The following is a 25052-nucleotide window of genomic DNA, read 5'->3' as shown; positions in this document are numbered from 1 at the left end:
ACCGGGGCCAAGCTTACCTGTTGGGTCCCCATCCTTTCTCTCTGCTTTCCAACATAATGAGCATTTGTCAGTTCCTGACGGCTACTGGGTGTGTTGCATTTCCTCCCTAAGACCACACTCAATGCAGTGGGCATTAGTATTCCTACTGTATAGGAGAGGAACTGAGTGAGTGAGGCCAGTGACTGGCCAGAGCAGAGCATGCATGGGAGAGGCCAGTCCTTCCCTTCCTCTTTCTTAAGGAAGGTTTCCTGGAAATAATGTGGACACCCTCCTCCCAATCCTTAGTGGCTTTGACCTTGTCTGCCACCAGCCCCTTCTTCCTTTGGACTGTCTGTTCCCACAGGCAGTCAGCTCAGCTCTGCACCAATCCTCTGTGCCCTTCACCACTGCTCCAGTGCATTCTCCAAGCTCTTGGGAGACTCAGAGGTCCCCACACCTCACAGTGCTGATGCCCAGGCTCCATCTACAGGGCCCAGTGTGTATCTGGGTGTCCCCAGAGGCTGGCAGGTGGGTGGGCTGCTGGGGAGTCTGATGGAGATCCCAGAGACTGTGCTTCTTATGCTCCTCTCCACCTTCCCCTTCTCTTCCCTCCACTTGTGCTCTGTCTCCTTCACTTTCTGAGATGTTCAGGTAGACAGGAATGAAGCAGCGCTAGTATCTGCAGCTCCCCCGCACCTGCTCTCAGGCCCCCTCCCCTGGCATGCCGTCTAGACTCCTCTGCCTGCCTGTGTTAGATGGGAAACAAACTACACAGTAGGTTGAATGTGGGAAGTTTAAATATAGAGATGTATTAACTGCAACAGGGAAGTAAGTTACACAGACGTAAAGAAAACCCTACAGAACACCCTAAGGCTAATGGAGAATTCCTGTGGAAAGACAAGCCCGGAAGGGGCCCCTCTCCTAGGCTACTGGGTTTCTAATAGTGTTGGAGAGAGTGTGATCACAGCCTCATGGGTGGGAGGCTGCTCTCTGCTTGTCCACCGTTGCCCAGGTGGGCCAAAGTTGGCAGGAGAGGTCACAGAGGGCAGTGGGATGTCAGAAGCCTGGTCTCCAAGAGGCCAGTGCAAGGACCAGGGTGTTCAGACTCTATCTACATCAGGAGGGCCGTGGCCAGGTGGTCACCGTGGGCAAACAAAGGGCTGGGTCTGGGTGCTAAGCTCTGGGTGTAGGGCTGGGGCCAGACACTGGGAGCCAGGCAGCCCCGGCAGGGTGAGGAGGAGACAGCAAAACCCCACAGTGGAACCAGGAAGAGAAGCTCCTTCCTCCTGCTGGACCCAGAGCTGTGTGCTGACAAAGCTTGATACTGCATTTGCTGCAAAGGAGAAGCCACTTACAGCTCCTTGATCACAGAGCAGGTGCAGAAGCACGGATCTGAGGCTCAGAGCAACAGATCGACGGCCGACCCTGACCTTGGCTGCTCTCCCTGTCTGGCTCACACAGCTTTAGGAATCCTGTTCCCCAGCAAACACCCTCTGGCTCTTCAGTTTGGCTGCTCCATCATCTTTCTCCAGGTGTTGATCTTTCTGGCCTAAGGAGAGTGTCCTCCCGTCTCTCTTCTTGATCAGATTCGACCCATTCCGTAGGCCTGGTGCGAGGCCCGTGAACCGCCTCCTAACTCTTCCTCTGCTCTGGTTCCACCACGTCTGGTTCTTGTCACTTCGCCTCCCTAATAAAACTGCACGTTCCTTGAGACAAGGACAGTATCTCTCTGGCCCCATTTTCCCTGGTGCCTTGGATAATGCCTGGTCCTCAGAGACCCCCGATTGATATTCTGATGTGATTGAGTAAGGACCTGGAAGTTCCAGCGCTGGGGAGCCAGTTGGGGAATGTTTGGAAGCTTCTGGAAAAGGAATTCAGTGGCTGCTCCTTTCTCTACTCACACCCAAGACCCAGTCTGAGAGCTTATAAGAGACTGGGAGCCTCCTTCACAGGGAGCACTACTTATTTCCTTTCTGGTGTTAGGAAGTAGAGTCATTGCAACCCACCCATTAACAGCATGTAACCTCCTGCCATAATTCTGTGTACCAAGTGAAGGAGGAGGAATAATGTCAGGTATAATGAAAATGATTTTGCCTACTTTGACCTGAGTCTGGTCAGCAAAGGCTATCTTACTCTCTTTATCCTTTTTATAAAATGGAGTCGCTTTCATAATAGGGACCGATTTCTCAAGATGAAATACTAGAGATCATAAAGAAGTGGAGAAAGAGAATGACCTGAGTGCTTTATATGGGACATTTTATTGGATCAGTGCTATTTTGTCTTATTGCTTCGTGCTTTCCCAAATGGCCGGTAAGTGAATCTTGAATCGCTGTGATCTCAGCCTCAATAGCCAGGACTAGGTTATATTAAAAGCTTTGGTCTGTGCAATGAGTCACTTGTTGTTTATGGAGCAAGGCTCCTCAACCCTCTCTGCTGGCATTCCTAAACAGTCCTTTAGAACTAATCACTTTCCTTTAATATCCAGGCTCGATCTTCCCTGACTACCTCCTCCTACCATTAGACTGAGCTGATTTTCTTCTTTTGTATTTTCTTAGCATTAAAAAAAAAAGGGTAGGTGTGTATAAATATCTCATATCACTCTGTATTGTAATTCTTAGTTAATTCCTTGTCATTCTGGAATGTGCCATCTTTAACTGTGTATCCCCAGGATATAAATCAGTGGCTTACATATAGTAAAGGTTCAATAAGTATTATTGGAATGAACGGGTGGTTGAATGATGACCCAGTCATGCTTCCTTTGGTGGCAAACATCAATAACCCAATTTGACCTCTTTTTTGGACATAAAAGAAAATTTATCTGCTTGTGTAGTTAGGAAGATCAAAGGGTATGACTTCTGGCTTCAGGTATGAGTGGGTGCAGGTACTGATTCTATCATCAGGACTCTTTCTTTCGGAAAGAATCTTGGTTTCTACAGACATCCAGATTTACTTCGTTATCATAGATCTCTCCGTGGGGCCTGCCTAAATAAATGAAGAATAAAGCCACTGAAGGTTCTTTACTGTATGGGGCTGTTCCATGTCCCATCAAATGCCAATAGTGCTTCCACACACCATGACTACTAAATTTGTCCCCCTCCTCCAAACTTTCAAATGTCCCCCAGAGAGGATAGTATGGCCTCTGGTTGAGATTCCAAAGAAAATGGCCTGTCACCTAGTCTCTATATCAGCTCTTGAAAAGGATTCTGATTGGCTCTGTGTAGGTTGTGTTTCTACTTCTGGACCGATCACAGTGTTCGATGCATTTGGGAGCCTGGCATAATCTGATTGGTCAACGTATTAATTGTCTATTGCCTCTCAGCAAATGACTCCAAAACTTAGCAGCTTAATGCATTTATTATGTCAAATGATTTCTGTGGGACAGGAATCTGGGAGTGCTGTGGTTGGGCTGTTCTGGTTCAGGGTCTGTCACAAGGCTGCAGTCAAGCTGATGTCTTCCCAAGGCTCACCTGGGGCTGGAAGATCCACTTCTTTTTTTTTTTTTAATTTACATTTTATTGGTGTTCAATTTGCCAACATATAGAAGATCCACTTCCAAGCTCAGCCATGTGGTGGCTTGTAGGCATCATTTCTCGTGGGCTGTTGGGTAGCTCACCAGCATGGCTTCTCCATAGGCACATGGCAGCTAGCTTCCCCAGAGTGACTGATCTAAGAGAGAAACAGGAGAGGAAAGGAACAGAGGTGAGAGTGCAGTATGGCACTGCAATCTTTTACAACCTAATCTTGGAAGTGACATACGTCATCTCTGCTATATTCTGTTGGTCACACAGGCCAACTCTGGTTGGGGCTATATGAGGGTGCGAACCCAAGAGGCAGGATCTTTGGAGGCCACTGGGAGGCTGGATTACAGGAATGCCCCTCTGGGAAATCACAGAGGGTAAGGACCTGCATTTCCCCAAAGGAAGTCATGCATCGTAAACAAAAAGTAGATAGATGTCTGCTACAAATGAATATTTAAATTCACTTCATCATTAACTCACTCAAGGCAGCACAAGGGAAGGTCTGGTGAAAACAGTGCTATGAATTATTTCTCTTTATCTGTGGCTCATCCCATGTCCCTTAAGAATATTTTTTTCCTGCTGCGAGCTGATGTTTCCTGGTCAGCATTTATTTGTGCAAAGGCATTCACAAGCAATTCAACTGCTGATGTAGAAATAGGTTTTGTAGATCTTGGGGGTACACCAATATTTGGGTGTGTGACTCTTACATGAATTGTCCTGGCAGCTGCTTACTGTTTCTCCAAAGTTCTCCTTTCTCTGATGCTCTTTAATGCTTTCAACTTCTAGCAGAGAGAAGGCATCAGCTCTAGCCTGGTACATTTCCACCGAGAGGAGGTGGGGTGCAGGACTGGAGCAGCCCCGGGAACAGCATACAGCTGAACCCACTACAAGGCAAGAGGTGGTTGTTCAAAAGTAGGCGTTCTGATTCTGTGCATTGGGATAGATGTTCTGCGGTAGTGTTCCCCCTAGACGACGTGGAATAAGTAAATGCTGTTTTCTCATTAGGGATTAATGGTGTACACAGGCAAGGTGATTTCTGAGACTTCGGTCTCTGGTTAAAGTACCGCCAGCAACTGAGCCATCCTGACACCCCACTGCTCTCAGTAATGAGAAACCACTCTTTGCCTTCCCACCACCCCGCCAGGAAGAAGGCTGCCAGCTATCGTGTAACCCATACCCAGACAGCTGATGGAAGAGTTTGCTTCTCCTCCCTCCAAGCTTTTGGAAAGTAATAAAAGCAATGTAGAAAACAAGCGACTCAGGAAATGGGTTGAAAGTAAATCTTGCGCAGGTTGAATTGTACAAATGGAGGCACTTCCTCTCTTGACTAATGAAAACAAAGATGCCAAGTGTGAGGCCCTGTGTTCCTTCTGCTTGATTTTCCACAAATGCTGCCTGTCAGATTGGGAACCCCTTGACAGTGAATGTTCTGTTCAATGAGGAAGAAGATGCATCTGACTTGAGGCAGCTCAACACATCACCAAGCAGAGGCCAGGCCGGGATTTGTCAGCTCTCTGGCCAGAGTATCTAGAAACAGGCAAACCACTCGGCCTGGCCAAAGGCTGCAGATTTATGCACTGGCCTTTTCAACAGAGCTTCAGAAGTGATTAAACATCTACAAATGACACTCCTCCATTCTTCTTTTGTTCCTGACAAGCCCTGGCCCTTTAACTGTCCAGGTAGCTCAACAGAGAAGAGTAGAGAAGGTGAAGAAAAACAGCATCCTTAGGAGAATGTGGCTTGTTTCCCTGCATGCTCCAGCACAGACGGAAAGAGAGAGTCACACGTACCAAATTGGTTCTTTTATGCTGGGTCTCACTAGGCTGGATGTTTTGGTTTTACATTTGTAAAACCCAGAATACAGCAGGTCCTCCCCCCCCCCCTTATCTACTGAGGATACATGCCAAGACCCTCAGTGGATGCCTGGAAACTGTGGGAAGAGACATCACAGTTAAAGGGGGACTCTGGTATTTAAGCAAAAGGTTATCTATGGCTAGCTAGAGTCATAGAATGAGGGGGTCCTCCCCAGGGGTACTCAGTGGAGTGCCGTTAACTTTGGTGTCATTGCCGGAGGAATGAATGGGGGATGGGTTGCCCGAATCTGTGTCCCTGTTTCTCTCCTTACACTTAGGCTCTGACTATTCTGCTGAGCCATGTTCCCTGCCCTGTCCCTCCCATTCCTGAGTGGCCAATTGGCAGGGCTTGGGCAGAAAGGAGCATGAGGCAGATAGATAGGGGTTTGATCTCTAGCTCTGGACATGGACGGTCCTGGGTTCTAATTCTGCTAGCTGTGTGAGCTTGGACAAGTTCCTTAACCTCTCTGAGCCCTGTGTTCTTATGCAGACACTGGAGATAATCGTGGTACCTCTTTAACCTACGGGGCTGTAGTAAAGGCTAAGTCAGATGATGCAGTGCCTGGTGTAACTCAGAAAGGATCTGCACTGTTCTAGCACCTGGGTGGTCACCCTCACACTGGGGGCTCCCAAGTACAGGATGGCAGAGCTGGAAGGACCTAACCACTCACAGGGCCCCTGTCCCTCCTTCGGTCTTAGGGGTCAAAATCCAGCCTTGTTGCTGTTGTTGTTCAATCAGCCTTCTTGGGAAGCCTCTTACACTGTTGGTGGGAATGTGAACTGGGGCAGCCACTCTGGAAAACTGTGTGGAGGTTCCTCAAAGAGTTAAAAATAGACCTGCCCTACGACCCAGCAATTGCACTGTTGGGGATTTACCCCAGAAATTCAGATGCAGTGAAACGCCGGGACACCTGCACCCCGATGTTTCTAGCAGCCATGTCCACAATAGCCAAACTGTGGAAGGAGCCTCGGTGTCCATCGAAAGATGAATGGATAAAGAAGATGTGGTTTATGTATACAATGGAATATTCCTCAGCCATTAGAAATGACAAATACCCACCATTTGCTTCGAGGTGGATAGAACTGGAGGGTATTATGCTGAGTGAAATAAGTCAATCGGAGAAGGACAAACATTATATGGTCTCATTCATTTGGGGAATATAAATAATAGTGAAAGGGAATATAAGGGAAGGGAGAAGAAATGGGTAGGAAATATCAGAAAGGGAGACAGAACATGAAGACTCCTAACTCTGGGAAACGAACTAGGGGTGGTGGAAGGGGAGGAGGGCGGGGGGTGGGGGTGAATGGGTGACGGGCACTGAGGGGGGCACTTGATGGGATGAGCACTCGGTGTTATTCTGTATGTTGGCAAATTGAACACCAATAAAAAATAAATTTATTATTAAAAAAATCAGCCTTCTTTGGTTTTCTTTCCAGGAGAAGGAGTTTGGAATGTTCCACCACTTTACCTTAGGGAGTGGGGGGAGCTCTAGTGCAGCACTTGGAATTACCTGCCACCTGTCGTTGTATTGGAAGAAGCAGAGCTCAGAGAAACTGCCACGTGATCTTCCTGAGAAGGTTTGCCTCTGGAAAGCTTTGTAAGACTGAAGGTAGACAACTCATCCTACCTTTTGACCAGGTGTCCTTGTTGTTGTTGCTGTTTGTTTTTTGTTTTTAAAGGAAGAGAGGTAATAATTGTGTGATGCAGCCTGTAGGGAGTAAACAAAACACCTCTGTGTTTAGTAAGTCTTTCATTTATTAATTTTCTACTAGGATTTTTTTCTCCCCTATTTTATTTTATTTTATTTTATTTTATTTTAATTTTTATTTATTTATGATAGTCACACACACACACACAGAGAGGCAGAGACATAGGCAGAGGGAGAAGCAGGCTCCATGCACCGGGAGCCCGATGTGGGATTCGATCCCGGGTCTCCAGGATCGCGCCCTGGGCCAAAGGCAGGCGCCAAACCGCTGTGCCACCCAGGGATCCCATCTCCCTTTTTTTTAAATGGAAAAATAATTTTATTTTTTCCTCACCGAGAGAAATATTTGGTCTTCTGCTGTTTTTCTTCTCCCCAAAGCTCTGCTTCCATCACATCAAAGCACTGCAGGCCTGGCTTCAAAACCCAGTCAGGGGACACCTGGGTGGCTCAGTGGCTGAGCATCTGCCTTCAGCTCAGAGTCCTGGGATGTGTCCTGCATCGGGCTCTCTGCAGGGAGCCTGCTTCTCCCTCTGCCTATGTCTCTGCCTTTCTCTCTCATGAATAAATAAATAAAATCTTAATCAACCAACCAACCAACCAACCAACCAACCCCAGGTGGGAATAAAATGGGGCCAGAGTCAAGCACCTGCCATCTCACTGCCTGGGGCCATACACAGTAGGGTAGGCTTTGCCCTAGACCCCAAAATATTGGCATTGAGTGTTTAGACACAGAGCCTGATGCCAAGTGGCACCCACAGGGGTCTGGGTCCAGCCCTCCCCCACCACGTGGGACCCCAGGTGTCTGAAGTGCTGGAAGCACACCTGCAGTCCTGGCTGACCAGGGGTGGGGGACCCCAGAGGACAGGCACCCAGCCCCTGCTGCATGGAGCTTCTGTCCTGCGGGAAAGGCAAGCATGAAACCAAGGCTGTGGGGGAAAGTCATTCCCAACAGCTGTGGGGAGGGAGACCTTCTGAAGATGGAATATCGAGGAGCAGTTGAGGGATGTGGTGGGGACTTGCTCTTCTCTGGATGCTGAAGGTCAAGTAAGTCACTTGAAATAAGTGTTTGGGGAGCTTTTCCTTCACAGTCATATTTGAGACTGAATGAGGGGTGGATATCGGAGGCTGAGAAGAGGAGGAGTTAGCACCGCCAAGTAGCCAGCCAACAGCGCCTGTCTGGGGTGGAGGGAGCCTGGGTCTGGCTGGCCCAAGCCTGGTGGGTTTGCACCCAGCAGGGCAGGGACTGGTGTCCTTGGGCTGCGGAGAGGCCACGGTCCTGGTCATCCCAAGTCTGTGGAGGCAGAGGCCTTTGGAGCCCAGCACCCAGGCCCCTGTGGAGGTGCAGGCTGCAGCCCCCGGCCCCAGAGCCCGCCTTCCCAGGGGCATCAGGACCCACTTTCATAATGCCTTTCCACCCACCCTTTAGCTGGCTTGCATTTGCAGCCAGGACTAAAGCCTAGGCCTTGCTTGGGGTTTTCAGCTTCTGGAACATTTTCCTTCACTGCTTTCAGAAAGTGTCCAAATGACACCACCAAGGGAAGCCGGAGCAGTTAGATCTATGGCCCTCTGGGGTTAGCAAATGAATGACACTGAAGGTGGCTCTCGAGCCCACCCCTGGCGCTTAACTCACTCGGGCGTCAGTGAGCTCACCCCTCAGGACTGGCACATTAGTGACCTCGCAGTAATAACTTTCCTGGCAGAGACCAAAGTGACAGCCCAGCTGGAACCATTAGGTCACTCCCCATCCCTTGCAGGTGTAGAGGGCCTCTGATGCTTTACCACTGCATCTGAATCCATGCAGGTAGTTATCGAGCCAGGCAGAGCTGCATGCCATTATCTGGCCCCTGCTGTCCTTCCAGCTCCCTTCCCCACCCCACCCACCCCTCCTTCATGTAGCCTGAGTTCGAAGAAGACTCTGTCCTCTTTCCTGAACATACCTCTGTGCTCTAACTGAAGGCATTCATTCACTGGAATGCCCTCCCCTCCCATCTCTACCTGTTGAAATCCCATTATTCTCCAGTGTGCATCGCAAATGCCATTTCCTCCATAAAGCCTTCTGTGATTTCCAGACCCAGAAGTGAATCTGGGCTTCATTGCGGTTTTCTGGGCTCTCATCTCCTTGTCCTTCTCAGAGCATGGTTATTTCCATCAGCTCTCATCCATGGTTGTGGGTCTTTAGCTTTCTGGACTAATTTTTGCTACACAAATATCCATTGACGATCTTTGAGTTCCAATTACTGTGTTAGATACTGGCAGCATGAGGATGAATAAGACACTGAAAATGTCTTTGAGGACGTAGAAAAATCCCCAGTGAACAAATAGGCAGGTAAACACCTCATTACAATAAAATGTGCTAAGACACAGAAACAGGGTTCTGGGAGTGCACCAGGATGGACAAGGTCTACTAAAAGCTACTCAGGTCCTGGTGTAGCCAAGGAATAATTATTAGCCTTTGAGGGCCCAGAGGAAGGGCCTATGTTGGGAAAAGAAACTGGAGAACCATGTTTGTGATGGCTAATTCTGTGTGTGAACTTGGCTAGGCCATGCTACCCCGATATTTGATCAAACACTATTCTCCATATTTTGGTGAAGCTATGTTTTAGATGAGATGAACATTTAAATCAGTGGACTTTGAGTAAAGCAGATTACTCTTTATAATGCAGGTGGGCCTCATCTAACCAGTTGAAGGTCTCAATGAAATCAAGACCAGCTTTCCCCAAGGAAGAGGAAATTGTGCCTTTGGGCTTGAGTTGCAACATTGCTTCTTCTTTGGGTCTCAACCTGTTGACCCACTCTGCAAAGTTAGAACTTGTCAGCCTCTGTATCCACATGAGCCCATAGCTCAAAATCTCTCTGTCCCTCTCTCTCCACGTATTGATGTGCGTGCACACACACACATATACATACACGCATGCAAACCTCTTGATTCTGCTTCTCTGGAGAGCCCTGACACAGTATTGATCCCCACTGCCAGCTGTTTTGCAGGCAGTAAGAAGCCATCAGAAGTCATTAAGCAGGGGAGTCATGGGTCAGAACTGTATTAATAAAGGGTCCTTTTTTAAAAAAAAAAAAAGATTTATTTATTTATTTTTGGAGAGAGAGAGCATGCACAAGTGGAGGGGCAGAGGGAGAAGGAGGGAGAGAGAATCTCAAGCAGACTCTGTGCTCAGAGTAGAGCCTGGCACAGGGCTTGATCTCACAACCCTGAGATCATCACCTGAACCAAAACCAAGAGTCGGATGTTTGACTGACTGGGCCACCCAGGTGCCCCAATGAAGGCTTCTTTATTAAAGGAGCAGGTTCTAGTCCGGGCTCAACTATAGCTGTTAGCTTTGGGCCACCAGGAACCTCAGGGGGCCCTGCCCCTTCCTGGCCACAGGGGTGTCCTGTGATGTCCGCCATCAGTAAGGAGTTTTGTCCCATTACCTGCAATGTTGGGGAGGTGGTCACTCTCTTTCGGTTCCCATGGACCCAGTCGGGTGTTCATCACCAGGAGCTGCTGAGACTGCGTCTTGCCTCATCTCTGGTCCCTGCCCATCCAGCAGAAGGTTTGATTCTGTCCTGCCTGCCCTGGGGGAGCTAGCCACTGCATTCTGGAAGCTAAGCGAAGGAAGTAAGCATGTGGTTTAGGAGCGTCCCCGGGCAGAGATGCTGGTCCCGGACAGTGCTTGTAATCATAGACACGTCCACCTAGGGCTGTTGAATCCTGTCTCCTTACCAATGGCCGTTGAAAGATGAGTGGCCCTCCACAGGGGGACGGGGTAGGAGCCAGGCTATGGCTTATTTTCTACAGACTTGAGGACCGCCCTGCCTAGGTGGGTGAAGGCCTGGCCCTGGAGCAGGCATATGCAGGGCCATCGAATGGCCCAGCTCGGTGGAGCGGATCCAAGCTTCAGGGGCAGGGGTTGCTCAGACTTGAGGCACCTGGAGCTTGCAGGAGCTCAGAAGTTCAGGGTCACTGGTTCCCCATCTGGAGCAGTAACTTAATTCCATGAGCCACCCTGACTCGTGTGGCCAAGGATGCTGACATTTTCCTGTTGCTGTTAAATCCAGGCTCCGGTGCAGGAGGGGACCAGTCGTAGATGCGGCTGTGGGGGGCTGGAGAAGGTGAAGGTATGGGGAGTGAGGCAGGGCCGACAGTCCTGGTATCATGTAGACTTTCTTAAATTAGCTGTGGGGAGAGGAAATAAGAAAGAAGAGCCAGAAAGTCAGCAGCCAGACTTTCCCGTACCATCTGGGATGGGAAGCAGTAAGCTGCCAAGAAAAGCTATGTGCTAGAGCTAATTGGGAGAACTTGAAAGCAGGAGCAGCATGCCGCCCCACGAAATCGAGAGGCTTTTCTTTTCTTTCTGTTTTCTTTCCTTCCTTCCGTCTTCCTTCTTCCCCACCCCACCCCTCCCCGTCCTGTCCCCCTCCCTTGCTTTCTTTTTTAAACACAGAGCTCTATGGAGCCTCAAAAGTCATGGAACTGCTAAGAAAACACAGATCTGAAGATTTGGTATAATCAGAAAGCAAGTATGTAGACTAGTGAAGCAGGATTCAGCTGAGTCACGTCTGATAGTTTATTGCAAAGTGGGGCTAGCTCAGTGTAGCAGTTTGATTTTTTAAAAAATTTATTTATTCAAGACAGACAGACAGAAACACACACAGAGGCAGAGACACAGGCAGAGGGAGAAGCAGCCTCCATGCAGGGAGCCTGACGTGGGACTCGACCCTGGGTCTCTAGGATCATACCCCAGGCCGAAGGCAGCGCCAAATCGCTGGGCCATGGGGGCTGCCCAGCAGTTCGATTTTTTTTTTATAAATTAATTTTTTTATTGGTGTTCAATTTGCCAACATATAGAATAACACCCAGTGCTCATCCTCTCAAGTGCCCCCCTCAGTGCTCGTCACCCAGTCACCCCCACCCCCCCACCCACCTCCCCTTCCACCACCCCTAGTTCGTTTCCCAGAGTTAGGAGTCTCTCATGTTCAGTTCGATTTTTTAAAATCTTGTTGCAAATTGGATTCCTAATTCTTAATACCAGTTAGGTCACTGTATGCATGCCTTAATTTCTTACTTCTATTACTCGTAATGCAGAACAGTTTCACTGTGGGGCCCCTGCCACCTTGTCTGGCGTGACCAGCCACCTGGTGTGGCAAGGGCTCCATGTGTTGAAAGGTTTAAGGAGACTTTAGGTGAGTGCTTGAAGCTTTTCCTCTCATCCAGATACTTCGAAGGCTGCAGAGAGGGTTTGGCCTTCTCAGAGGTGGAGTACTGCTATATCCCCCCAAGCAGATGAGGGAACGGGGCTCTGCAGAATTGTACGATGTGAGTAAAACTGACAGCCAGTGGTTTGCAGGGTCAGCCTCGAACTAGGCTTGTGTGACCCAGAAACCTCTTCTCTTTCTGCCACATCATTATCTTCCTGCTGCCTTTTCACAGACTAAGGGGCTAATGGCTACGTACAGGCTTTTACGTGAGGAAGCTACCTGAGTGCCTGCTAGGGGCCCTGGGTGAGGGTAGGCAGTATGGAGGCGGTGAACGTTGACCCTGCTTGACTTTAGCACATTTCTCACTCCTGTAGCCTTCTGCTTCTATGAAAACAGAAATCTCTCCCCTAAGCCATGCCTTGGTGACATTATGTGCAAGCATAGCATCACCTATGTGCACAGCAGCTCACCTTTAGGCAAGGGTAGCACATACATGCCCCTTCTCTCTTGGTGCCCATGATCCTGTCCCAGTGCGGCCTGGAAGCCCAACCTGATACACCCTCTCCGCACCACTCCAGGAGTCTGCTTTCATCTTGCTCTTCTTCTTGTGCATATTCAACAGTGACCTGCCCAAGGACACATGAGCTTGTCACTGTGGACTGGAAGGCCTCACGAGTGTGGTCCTCACTACTTGGTCCAGGGGTCTTTCCTTTACCAGCTTGATGCTCAGAGGGGTATCCTTAAAGGGTCTCTTCCATATTGGCAGTACAAGAACACTTCACTTTTTTTCTCCAGTTGATCTGATCACTTTCAACATTCTGTTGACTGTCATTAAATATAGCATAAGTAGAATTATTGCCCAGGGAGCAAGAGAGACCTTGATAACCTCACTATTGATGCATCAAGTCAGTGACTGGTATCTGTTTTGGCCATATAGACTCTTGAGACTTTAAAAGTGAACAAAGATCATTGTTTTCTGTGACATGAAGACACAAATCAATAATGTATTTCTACTTGTGGTGAAATGGAATAAGTCCTAGGCTGAGAAAAAACCTAGATTCAAGTTCCAACTGCTTGACCTTGGATGGGTCACATAACTTGGTTATCCTCAGTTTCTTTCTGTGCAGATTGGAGATGCCTAGTGGGGACTGCTGGCAGACACCCATGAGAATCCAAATGAGATCATTATGTGAGAGAGCTCTTCAATCTATGAAAGCTTAGACAGATATCAGGCAAGGAAGGTTAAAAAATATTCCACATGGTTTCTCCTCCAGGATCTGCAGCCTGGCAGGTTGGTCCCTCTCATGCCGGTGGTAAGAACTTGTGGGTTGTACATTACACCAGGGTCCCAAATGCAACCTGGAAATTTGTATACTTTCACTATACCCTGCATCCATGAGAATCACCAGAAAAAGCATAAAGGCTGGTAGAATTATATTTCATTTCAAATGGTATAAAGGAAGGAAAAAATAATTGCCTATCTTAACATATTATTTTGTGAATATTATTCCTTCCTTCCTCTCACCTATCCATCCATCTATCCATCCATCCATCCATCCATCCATGCTGTTCCATCCATCCATCCATCCATTCATCCATCCATGGCGTTCCTTCCTTCTGTTCATCTATGCACCCATGCATCCATCTGTCAATCCATGCATCTATGCATGCATGCATGCATCCATCCATCCATGATGTTCCTTCTATCCATCTATGCATCCATGCATGTATGCATCCACCCATCTGGCTGTCCATCCATCTATCAGTCTATCCGTTCATCCATCCATCCATCCATCCATCCATCCATCCTTCTACATGCTGTTCCTTCCTTCTGTTCATCTGTGCATCCATGCATCTATGCATTCATCTGTCCATCTATTCATCCATGCATCGATGCATCTTTCCATCCATCCAGTTCCTTCTATCGGTCCATGCTTTCATCCATCTATCCACGCTGTTCCTTCTTTCCATCAGTGCCTCCATCTGTCTGTCCATCCATCCATCCATCCATCCATCCATCCATCCACCTTTCACTGACCACCTGTTAGGTCTAATTAAGCACGTGGGGATATACAATTGATTAGGAGGCAGTTTCTGTCTTTAGTTGCTTGTTGTAGTGAGAGATAAATGAGTAATCAAAGAACTAAACTGCTATATGACCAAGTGATATAAATTGATCGAAAGCCTTCTCTCTACTTCCCTCCTTCCTTCTTTCCATCCTTTCATTCTTTGCATATAATAGAGTGTTTCAGGGGAATCTAGAGTTCTTTTTCTCATTTCTTAAGAAACAGCAATACAGGGAAAGGAACTGCTCTTTTTGAAGCTATTTGTAGTGTTTCTTTTTCTCCATAGATAGAGGACAGACTTCTTCATTACATGCAGAATGACACTTTAATGGACTTTTTGGTTATGAAGCTCAAAAATTCCATCTTTGGAATCTTCTGGAATAAAGTGGTTTAAGACAACAAGAATCTAAATACTTTACATAAAATGTCTTCTGTGAGGGCAGAATTGCAAACTCAGATGATTTCATTGCAGAAACAACTCCCTGCCCCCTCCTATGGAAGCCTCAGAAGAGACCCATCTGGACTCCAACTTGGAAAGACATGGTCCTTGGGGAGCTAGTTTGGGCTTTTCATCACAGTCCTAGAATAGGGCCTAGGAGAGCAGTGTCCAGCAGAGCCTGAAGGAAGGCTTGGCCCATTGGCTCCAAGAGCAGCCAAAGCTCCCACCAACACCTTGTTAATCATTACAATCTATATTTAGAATCAGGGGATGGTCTGGGGTTCAAGCTTGGGCAAAGTGGTTCTGGAAGCAACAGAAGCTCTGGGAAAGCTAGAGTCCAGACCATAGAGGTGACTGGATGTGAGCTGGAGGAGCAGACAGGAACTGGACAGTGTCGCCCAGGGAGTCCTAGAACACAGGCCTTGGACCACTGTTTTCAAGGTGCTATTGAGCATGTGACTCATTTAGGCAAGAGAGTCTGGGACACTTGGGCATCAGGCAGGTTTACTTAGCAACTCTTTATTCTTTTATACGCATAACATCTCACCCCCAAGTCACTGGCTCAAATTCTTGGCTAAAGGACACAGAGGACTTTAGCCTACACCATGGCCACCAGAAAAGTGGCCAGGCCAGCCTCCTCTAAGGCCCTGAAGTCAGCCTCATGGAGGTCGGTGGACACGAGCTGGGGCTTGAACCAGGCATATCCCCCTGACCATCTACTCCCCTGTGTCCCCTATGACCATAGTTTTCACTCCTATGAACATGTGGTTCTTATTTCAACTCTGATCCCACCCCCCTCAACCAAGTTGAACCTCTCTGCAGGCATCCCTCCCCTGACAGGGTTTTCAGAAATATACGTGGAAGAACAACAGCCTGATGTCTAATGTCCTGCACCCCCTTTTCTACAAAGCCTTTCAGGAAGCACAACTAAACCCTGGCTTAAAACCATGGCTTAGGGATCCCTTGGTGGTGCAGCGGTTTGGCGCCTGCCTTTGGCCCAGGGCGCGATCCTGGAGATCCGGGATCGAATCCTACGTTGGGCTCCCGGTGCATGGAGCCTGCTTCTCCCTCTGCCTGTGTCTCTGCCTCTCTCTCTCTCTCTCTCTATGTGACTATCATAAATTAAAAAAAAAAAAAAAAACATGGCTCAAACCATGGCTCATGAAGCCAGAGAATGCTAGATTTACCCTGCTAGGGATAGCAAGGTAGACATCACCAAGTCTAACCCCCCGAGGATCTATCTGTTCCTCATTCTTCTAAAAGACTGAGTCTGCACAGGTGGAAAACCTAAAAGGGAAGAAGGTAATACCCAAGATTGCAGAAGAGTCTCCCATTGGCAGAAACCATCCCTTGCTTGAGTGAAAAGGGTAAAAACACCCCGTAGTAAAGTTCACCAGCTCTGGCATCAGAAAGGTCTGGGGCTGGGTCCCCTGCGAATATGCCCTGGCTGCATGACCTTAAGTCCCACACACATGGTTTACTCATTTAATTCTCAGAATGAGCAGAGAAGCAGGTGTTATTATTTTCATTTAGAAACAAGGAAAATGGATGGTGAAAGGTTGTGCATAGAAAATGCCAGCACTGTGCATATCCGCATTGAGTCTGTGGTAGGGGCTCCCTGTTGTTGCTGCCACGGGCCCTGATCCTTGGGATTTCCAGGCGCAGGTGGGTATTTATTTTGTCTGAATCATGACAGGATGGTATAAAGAAGGCTTGTATTTACATAGCCCTTCAAAATGTACAAAGCACTTTCCATTCTTTATTCCCAAGAGGGCGGTACCCATTTGAGGAATTGGCCCTGGAGAAACAGGCCTTAGTTTCCTTACCAGCACCTGATTTTCCTACTTCAAGAAGAAGTGCTTTCCATCTCCTTGGAAGCATTGATGCTTCCATTGTGCACCACCCAACAGAGGCGTGGGCTTGGTGCAGTGCTGTGGGTCCTCTTGATCCTTAGGCTTCCAACTGATCCACATCTGGAGATTCCAAAGAGGCAGTGGTGTGGAGGTCCTGGTTGTGATGTTCTGTATGGACGTTGCCTTCTGGAGTGTGTTGAATGGCATTCTGCTCCCCAACACACACCCCCTATGCCCCAAAAAGGACATGGACACTAGGTGGATACCGGGAATCTAAATGGGAACTTATTTGGCGAGAGACTGTCTCAGAAGTAACTAAGGATCTCAAGATAAGATCACCCTAGATTATCCAAATTGCCCCTAAATCCAGTGATGAGGGTCCTTAAAAGAGAAGAATAGATAGGGACAGACACACAGAGGAGAGGAGGCCACATGAAGACAGAAGCAGAGATTGGGGGGGGGGGGCAGCCCAGGTGGCTCAGCGGTTTAGTGCCGCCTTCAGTCCAGGGCATGATCCTGGAGACCCAGGATCGAGTCCCACATCAGGCTCCCTGCATGGAGCCTGCTTCTCCCTCTGCCTATGCCTGTGCCTCTCTCTCTCTCTCATTCTCATGATTAAATAAAATAAAATCTTAAAAAAAATATTGGAGTGAGCAACCACAGCCAAGGAATGCTTGGAGCCACTAGAAGCTGACAAGGCAAGGAAGGGTCCTTCCCTCGAGCCTTGAGGGGGAGCGCAGCCCTGCCAATGCCTCGATTTGGGACTCTTGCCTCCAGAACCGCGCGAGAATACATTTCTGTTCTTTCAAGCTACCCAGTTCGTAGTGATTTGTTACAGCAGCCCTAAGAAACCCATACACCAAAAAAAAAAAAAAAAAAAAAAAGAAAAAAAAAGAAAAAAAAGAAACCCATACACCAAAACACACATGCACGTGCAAACAGTTCTGCCCCCACCTCCAAAAAAACTGCAGAGGGCAAATGAAGTAGGGAGAAAGACCGAGGTTCTAGTCATGTAGATTGAGAAAAATTCATGTACACAGAAAAGTAATGTCCCCACTACAGAGGGAGAGATCGCTGGAAGGGATTCATTCTCTACTAACTCTTTCTTCACTCATGCTTCTGGGTCAGAGAGGGGCTGCTGGCTTCATTCAGCTTGAAGCAGTTGCCCGTTTGTTTGGCCTCCAAACTCTTGTGCTTCTTTCAGTCACAGGAGGGACTTGCTCAACAAAGCCTGACATTTCCTAGTTCTTGGCTCTTTGCCTGGACTCCACAACCCCCGCCAGGCAGGTCAAACAAATTCCCAGCATGTCAGCATGTTGGGCTGCCTGGACTTGGCTTTTCCTTCTTCCCACCCCTGGAAAGCCATGTGCTGTGTCTCAAGGCTCCATGTGAACAGATGGATGTTGTCCACCCACAATCATAAAGGCTGTTTTGGTAGCCCTGGTGGCTTCAGGAGGTTCAAGGCCAGGGTGGCCCCACTAACTCTGAATGGCCAAACTTTTAAGAAACAGTAGTCAAGGGTGTGGCTCAGCCTTGTTTACTGGCCTAAATTGAAGTTTACCAGAAGCCCAAGTGAGTAGCAACCCGACATCAGAGAGCTCCCTTGTCCAAGTAAGGTCCAAAGGGTAGGTGATGGTGGAGGGTAGGACCCCATTGTGGTGGTTGTGACCAGTTCACTGAAGGAGCCAGCCCAGTGTAGGGTAAGTGGGACAAATTGGCGCTTCCCTGCCACCTGTTGCCTTTCCTGCCTCAACTTTGTGACATATCTAGCTGATCCTACAACTTTCCTGGTCAGTTTGGGATCTTCATGAGCAGCCTCCCTTCTAGGTTTAATCCAATTGAGTCTAATATCAAAGCTTCAGTGTTCCAAGAGATCCTTGGAACTCTTGGAGAGTTCCAAGCTTTCAGCCTGGCAGCCCGCAGCAAGGAGAGTAACAGTGGGGTCTGCTCCGCTCTCTAGCCCAGCCCAGTGAGGAGGAGGGAAGGAGGGAGGGAGGAGAGACAGGTCCTAGGAGGGATCATACTTGCTGGCCTCAGACAGGCCCAGAGGCCCAAAAGCTACCTCTGATTTTTGTGAGTTCTTTGACGTCCCTCTGAGGACTGCCATGGGGCTCTCTGGTCACCACATTTTGCAGTGGAGCAGGTGGTTCTCCCTTGGACTGGTCAGAGCTTCTCTCAGCTACTGCTTCTGAAGCTTTACTCTTCAGAGACCCTTCTCTTGTGGTCACTTCCTGTTCTGAACACCTGTTGGGAGCATCTGTTTCAAGGCAATTCCAGTCTCATGACCTTTTGCCGGGCCCGCTCTGGTCTGTGGAAAATGCTCTCTCACTCCTCCATGGTCTAGGAGAGCAGACTGCTCCCAGTGCTGCCCATTTCTCCCCGTGCCCTCAAGGCACTTCTGGTGGGACTTTGGTTTTCAGACTGCTGCGGGCAGGGGTCAGGCATCAGTCAGACAGGGTCTCATCAGGCTCCTCAAACACTTCCTTACAGGCCCTTCATCTGGCCTCTGGAAGGGAGAAAGAGCAGGGAACCTCCTCCCCTTCCTGCTGGGGAGCAGGGAACACAGCTTTCCACACCCCCAGACATCCAGAGACCCTCTCCTCCACTTAGCCTGTTGGTGATGATAGGCTTGAGGTCACAAACCTGGCTTTGGCCCCCCCTGAGAAAGTCCCACATACATGGTGCAACTCCCTTCACTGAGCATGGAGGTCAGCTCTCAGACCCTCCTGGGGCCACCAGCAGAGGATTCACTGGTTCTGTCTTCAGAGTGTTCTCGATTCTTCAAGCTCTCATCCCTGTGCCCTCCTTGCTGTTATTCCTCAGCCTCTTTGGAGCCCTTCCTCTGCTTGGGGCCCAGGCCTTCTCCTTCAGAGCATGATAAGCTCCCCTATGGGATGACAGTTCCAGTCAGAAGACTTTGAGATTGTGAACTGCCTCACCAGGCAGTAGCTGGCTGTTGAGGGTGTCCCCCTTTGCTCTGGCTCCTGAAGGCTTCTGGGAGGGATGGTTGAGATGGAAACAGGTCCATGGAAAAGGAGACAAGGGCAAGAGGCCCCTGACCCCTGGGTACCTCCATTTCAGTGAGGTCTGTCTCCACCAGTGATGCCAGGGCAACCTGTGCTTCTCAATACATAATAGTACTAGGGGCTGCTCTATGGAGTGCTTCTCTGGCAGGACCCTCGGGCTAGTCTATATGAGAGAAGACATACTCCTCTTAATAGCTGTGCTTTGGACATGCCTGGGTGGCTCAGTGGTTGATCATCTTCCTTTGGCTCAGGTCGTGATCGCGGGGTCCTGGGATAGAGTTCTGCATCAGGCTCCCCACAGGGAGCCTGCTTCTCCCTCTGCCTGTGTCTCTGCCTCTCTCTCTCTGTGTCTCTCATGAGTAAGTAAATAAAATCTTTAAAAAAAAATAGCTATGTGGGACGCCTGGGTGGCTCAGCAGTTGAGCGTCTGCCTTTGGCTCAGGACATGATCTCAGAGTCCCAGGATCAATTTCCACATTGGGCTTCCTGCAGGAAACCTGCTTCTCCCTCTGCCTGTGTCTCTGCCTCTCTCTCTCTGTGTCTCTCATGAATAAATTAATAAAATCTTAAAAAAAAAAAAAAAAGCTATGCTTTGACCCCAGCGCAGCGCTGACCCCACAATGGCCTAGAGCTTTGATGCTAAGTCTGGTCAGATGAATGGTGGCACCATGTTCAAATAATCCTGCTTTGCTAGAGAGGAAATTATACCCTCTGCCTCATCAGAGACAGTGTAAAGTGATGTGGGAAGAGGAGAGGTTGCAAGGGGGCAGGAGACGGAAGCACATAGAGGAGATGAGTCCATTTTGGGGGAAGATGGACTTGTGCTTCTCTAGGAACCTTCAGTGGTAACATTTGGCTAAGTATAATGTGCAAAGGGGGTGTTGGGGAGAAGGCGCAGTGGTGGGGGTGGTGCTGGAGGACCAAGCAAGGAACAGATGATGTGAGGCCTTGTTGGTCACACCAGGGACCCTAGTTCGTTCGAGAGGCCATGGGGTCTATTACAAGGTTCTAAGCGGGGGTTGACATGATCAGCTTTATACGTTAGAAAGAATACTCTTGATTGTAGCAGGAAGCATAAAAGGGGTGAGGTGAGATGAGCTAGAGGTGGGAGATCAGGTAAGAGGTTATTATAGAAGTCCAGGGGCCCATGCTGAGCCTGGACTAAGGCCATGGCAGTGGGGTAAAGAAAGTAGGATGAATGAGAGAGAGAGAGAGAGAGAGAGAGAGAGAGAGCACTGGAGGTGGAATCAGAGGGGTGGGGGCTCTGCTGGGGAGAGTGAAGGCTCAGGCAACTGGGCGGATGATGGCACCCTCCCCTCGGGTGGGAGACACAGGAGGAGCACATGTCATGTCTGGGGGTCCACAGTGTGATTTGGTCCTTGCTGGAGTCCCTGACCCTGCCGAGGATGGTCCTGGATGCCCACATCTTTCAGTAGACATGTCTAATCTAACTTGCTTCCTAAAGCCCTGGTCCTAATTCACTAAAGAATGCTGCGCTTGCAGAATAATTCCCAAGGCTTTTTCCTTCTTTCTCAGCCAAGGGCCTGTGGATACCCTCCTCCAGGCTCGACTGCCATAGTCTCCCAAGGGCACCTTCATATCTTGGCACGCTCCTTGGGTACGACAGTTCCTGTGAACTGACACTTCCATGTACTTTGGAACAAAAAGTTACTTCTTGGGTCTGTAGAGTGGGTGTTTGCACTTTGATTTAGCTGTCACTGGGTCTGGCCTTTGGGGATGTTAAGTCCAATCGAAGGCCTGATTGAATCAGACTAACAAAAGTTTTGTTTAGCTTCCTCCTTCCTCCCTCCCTTCCTTTCTTTCTTCCTTTCATCTTCCTTCCTTCCTTCCTTCCTTCCTTCCTTCCTTCCTTCCTTCCTTCCTTCCTTCCTCTTTCTTTCTTTCTTTCTTTCTTTCTTTCTTTCTTTCTTTCTTTCTTTCTTTCTTCTTCTCTCGTTCTCTTTCTTCCTTTATTCTTTCCTTTCTTTCTTTCTTTTTTTTTTTTACCAAGCTTATTTAGCACACTCAAAGTTTAATAACTTAATAGACTGAAGGAAACATCACCTATGGCAGAGATTGGCTACATTTCAATTGTGTTTTCTCTTCCCGGCACACTGGGAGGATGCATTTCCCCACTGCCCCTGTAGTTAGGTGGGGACCCATGAGTGGATTCTGGCCAATGAAATGTGGCAGGAAGAGAGATGTCAGTGGCTTCTAGGCCTGGCATGAAACCCTGTGTGCAATGGTCCATGCTCCCCTTCTGTGACAATTTGGTACGACTCATGTTTAAGATGGTGACAATGCAAGAAGAAGAGAGATGAGATTCCTGCCTGAGTCACCTCATGGCATCAAGCCACTGATCTGCCTTGGATGTGATGTGAACAAGGAATAAACCAATATTGTATCAAGCGACTGATATTTGGGGTTTGCTTTGTAGCCTCATCTCTTTGTGAGAAGATAGCACATCTGCACAGCTTTCTATGCAAAGCCCATAAGTCTCTACTTATAATACTTTGAAAATGGAGAAATGTATATTCTCTTATATATATATTTAATATATGTATATGCATTGTTTTTTTCTTCAAGCTAATTCTTGAAGCAAGGATCCACCAACAGGTACATGCTTTGGGAGAAAGGACTAGACTACACATAAGAAAACTGAGGTAGAAAGAAAATCTTCACAATTTTGGACAGGATTGATTTTTAAAATTGGAAGTATGATGATAACACCTCATGGCACTATGCCTGAAAGCCCCCCGCCCTTCCCACCCCAGTGCTTCTCTTTGGGGGGAACGCCTTTTGTTATGCTTCACATATTCGTTGCCATCACCAGGGGACAGCTGAGCATATCCTTCCTTTCCAGCTGATGGGCAGGTGTGCAGGTGGGCATGCAAAGGTCAGTGTGACTTGAGAAAGTGAGCTCTGGAGAAACCACAACCATCGTGTATGTCAACAAAACACGGAAGTTTCAACATTTGGTAATTTTTTTCTTTTCTAATGAGGACAAGTTAATTTCATCCCCACTATAAGGATGTCATGGTGTGGTCTCAGCAGAACAGAGAAGGGAGAGAACCCAATCTCTATGAAAGGCTCCTGCAGCCACAGGGAGACAAAAACATCGGGGGAGTGAGATTCTGTAAAAAATATTCAAATACAAAAATAGATTAAAGTTCATTTTGCCCAGTTCATTGTAGCCATTGATGAGAAGTTAAAGCAGGCCTGGTGGTGTAGGAGGGAAGCGATGGCCTGTTGTGTCCAGACAGAAATACAGAGATGGAAAGAGAAAGGGGACATGCTGCCAAGAGAAGCAGCTCTCTCTGTACACACACACTCAACATCCACACGCACACATATGTCCACACGTACACACATTCCACTTATACCTATAACTCATATTTTATAAGAAGATATTATCTGAAGCTTCTCCAAAAAACTTTCTCCCCAAGATCTGGGAACTATAGGTATTTTAGAAAGTCCCTCTTTTTCTCATTTTCCAATACAAATTTCAGGTCAAAAACACCTAGATACCTGTTTTTTTTTTTTTAAGATTTTATTGACTTATTTTAGAGAGAGAGGGAGAGAGAGTGCATGCACACGTGAGCAGGGGCGAGGGGCAGAAGGAGAGGGAATCTCAGGCAGACTCAGTGCTGAGCACAGAGCCCAGGCGGAGCTTGATCTCATGACCCTGAGATCATCACCTGAGTTGAAACCAAGAGTCGGACACTTAACTGACTGAGCCACCCAGGCACTGCATCCTCCCACCCCCCGCCCCACCTACCTGTTCTTAGCAGATACTTGTTTCCATACACGAACTGTAGTACTCCTCATTTCTTAAGTATAAGGTCATTCCCTCTTGTTGCCATTAAAAAAAAAAAAAAACTCTTCGGACAAAAATCTTAAACTTGAGATTTAATTATGCTTATTATTACTGAGAAGACCTCTTAATTCATTTGTGTTCCTGTTGTCTGTTTTCTGACATGTAGTTGGGGCTAGAGCTGACTCATGATTTGCAGATCCCCTAGCCACAGTCTGTATTTTTGCTTTTGTTCTGTTTGGGAGAGGAATTAGCCATACTGGACTCTGATCCATCAGCCAGCTGGTGATGTGGATGCCTTGATTTTGCTGCCCTGCACCGAATCTCCAACTGATTATCCACTTCTAACACCCAAAGATTCCAGGTCTTTAACCTGCCCTCAGCAGGGCAGAGATGCCCTAGTTGTGGGTAATCTTCGTCCTCTTGCTGTCTTCCACTTTCCTTTTTGGGCGATGAACTTTTTGTTTCTTGACCACCTGTGATCACGAGGATATTCAGGGAGAGGGGAAGCTAAGGCCATTCTCTGTGCTGAACACGATCAACTTTTTTAAGAGGTTCGGGGAAGGAAGTGAAATGCTATCTACATTTAGATGACTTATAGATTCAAACCCTAGCTTTATTAGGTTATTTGTGGGCTTAATTTTTCTTTTTTGTGGGTTTAATTTCTAAAGTTGATTCAGTCTAATGTCTGGGACAAATATTTCAAAATCAATTACATCACATAACATAGTTTGAATTTATTTTCTCTTTATGGGAAATCATGCCACCATTTATAGAGATTTTGGCCTTACACAGTGGGGAAGTTGAGAATGTGCGCCGTCCAACATATCAACAAAACTGAAACTAGAATCTCCCATCAACTTCTGTTTCGATATCATGAATATATTATGCATTGCATCACAAGAGTATACAGTTGGTTTATTTCAACCTCTAAAATATTTGAATAAACAAATGTCCTTGTAAATAAGAAGTTGACTTTTTGAGAGGATTTTATTCTGAAAATGCATATTACAAACACATTTCCATTATCACTCTTTTAAAAAAAACCCAAATATTAATAATTTTTCTACTTTGTATCCTTTGAGTTGTATGGCAACAAGGGTACAGGTCAAAATAAAATAAGAAGCCAAAAAAATTTGAATTCTGTAGGTGGACCATGAGTATTCTGGAGGTCCTTATACTCTGCAAAGAGTGATACTCTGTGCCGTGTGCATCTAATAAATCTTATTTCAAATTCTGCCCCAAATGAACTTATCAACAGCCTTTGCTCATGGCGTTCATTGCCTCTGACAGATGTATCCCCAGCTGGTGTTGACTTCTCCCTGCACTGTGAGGAGATCATTAATCTTGCATGTTCTCTCACTCTGTGGGGCTTTTTTTTTTTTTCTTTACTGAGATTTTAAAGCAGATTGTGCCTGTTTCCACTGACCTTTGAGAGATTTGTCATGTGTCCTTCTTTAAACAGGCTGTGTAGAAACCAATTGCTGGAGTATAGCTGGGGTCAGAGGCAGTATTTCTGTCATCAAGGTGTCAGCCTTGATTTTTGTCATCCTTCCTCATGTCAGAATCAGGGGGAGGGCACCCCAACAGAAACATTTATTATTA

This window comes from Nyctereutes procyonoides, unplaced genomic scaffold (assembly GCF_905146905.1).
Source record: "Nyctereutes procyonoides isolate TBG_1078 unplaced genomic scaffold, NYPRO_anot_genome, whole genome shotgun sequence".
NCBI classification, from domain to species: Eukaryota; Metazoa; Chordata; class Mammalia; order Carnivora; family Canidae; genus Nyctereutes; species Nyctereutes procyonoides.
The sequence above is the reverse complement of the archived record's forward strand: the minus strand, read 5'-3'. Positions refer to the sequence as shown.